A 1,602-nucleotide genomic window follows, 5' to 3' on the forward strand; every position below is an offset into this window, starting at 1 on the left:
GGCAAATAGAAGAACAATGACATTGTGAACTTAAAGGTTCACTCTTTTCTACAGCTCTCCCAGGAATCATGAATTGAAGTCTAAGAAAGCAAATTCGACGATGAAAATTAAAATACAAATCATGAATTCCATCAAAGTACTGAGTCGCTATTAAGTAGGCTAAGACAAGGACAAAAGAGTTCAGAAAAATTTCCAAAGAATTCTGGAAATCCTTTATTTATGATGATGCCCTATTGGCTCAAAAAATGATTTGTGGCTTTCAAAGATACACATAATGCAAAACAGAAGGATCAAAATAAAGGTAGAACAAAATCAATTAAATAGAAGCAATGACCTTGATATTATTAGTCATATGAAATGATTAAATACCATAATTGGGCTCTAATTTGAGCCCTCTGCATTTCTCATCAGTTAAAAGGTGAAAAAGGAGAAATGTTGAGTTATACCAGTGATATATATGCTGAAAAAAATTGGAACATACTGCTTTTTCCCCACCATCTTGGAGCCTGTGGTGGCCTCCTGGGAACAGGACTAGTAAAACGACAAATATGTCTGGAAGGCTGTGGTCCAAGGCCATTTTTGCTGGCTATAACCAAGGTCTCTGGAACCAGCGAGCACACAGCTCTTCTTAAAATTGAAGGTGCTTATACTTGAGATGAAACTGAATTCTGTCTAGGCAAGAGATGTGCTTACTTTTACAAGGCCAAGAACAACACAGCGACTCCTGGTGGCAAACTGAACAAACCCACAGTACTCTAGGGAAAGGTAGCTTGCTCATGGAAACAATGGCATGGTTTGAGCCAAATTCCGGGGCAACCTTCTTGCTAAGGCCGGAGGATACAGAATCCGTGTATTGCTATACCCCTCAAGGATTTAAACTTAATGAAAAGTAAATAAAGTGGATTTGTTCTCTTTTTAAAAAAAATGGGACATATCATGTGATAACGGGATAAATTATAAAGTTGAGACTTTCCTAGAATATCTGAAATATAAGGTTCTCTTTGTTGTATAATTCTCATTGCTTGATTAAAGACAATATGCATATGAGTTGTGATCAAACAATATAGTGAATGTCTAAATAAAAACATGTATTACAGTTAAAGACACATTGCCATTAATCCCCCTCAAAATATTCCCACTTACATGGAACACACTTATCCCATCATTCTTGCCACATTCTGAAGCAGTTCTGGAAGTCCTCTTTTGTAAGTGTGTTTAGTTGCACTGTCATGGCTGCCTCGATGTCCTGAATCATTTTGACTTTGGGGAAGAGCCAGAATCTATAGAGTATCAGATCCAGTAAATAAGGTGAATGAGGACACACCGTAATGTTTTTGTTTGACAGAAATTGCCGTACCCAAGAAGCGATGTGTGACATGGAGCATTGTCATGATGGAGGATGATTTATGACACACTTTAAAACACACCTTCTCTCAACCATAGCTCACACCGAGTGACTACACTGAACAAGTTGAAACTTGTCACACACTGTTACTAAGGTTCGACACATCGCTTCCCGCTTCCCATATTGAAGATCCCTGCCTTTCCATTGGATAGCACCTGGCGGCAGCATTCATCATGTTTTGTGATCACAATGGAAAG

General features: G+C 38.3%; 1 pseudogene; it reads left to right on the plus strand.

Annotated features, from left to right (window-relative positions):
• The first annotated feature begins 548 nt into the window (after positions 1–548).
• Positions 549–877, plus strand: LOC141569735 (large ribosomal subunit protein eL33 pseudogene; annotated as a pseudogene).
• Positions 878–1,602: the final 725 nt, after the last annotated feature.

Source organism: Rhinolophus sinicus, chromosome X (assembly GCF_036562045.2).
Source record: "Rhinolophus sinicus isolate RSC01 chromosome X, ASM3656204v1, whole genome shotgun sequence".
NCBI lineage: Eukaryota > Metazoa > Chordata > Mammalia > Chiroptera > Rhinolophidae > Rhinolophus > Rhinolophus sinicus.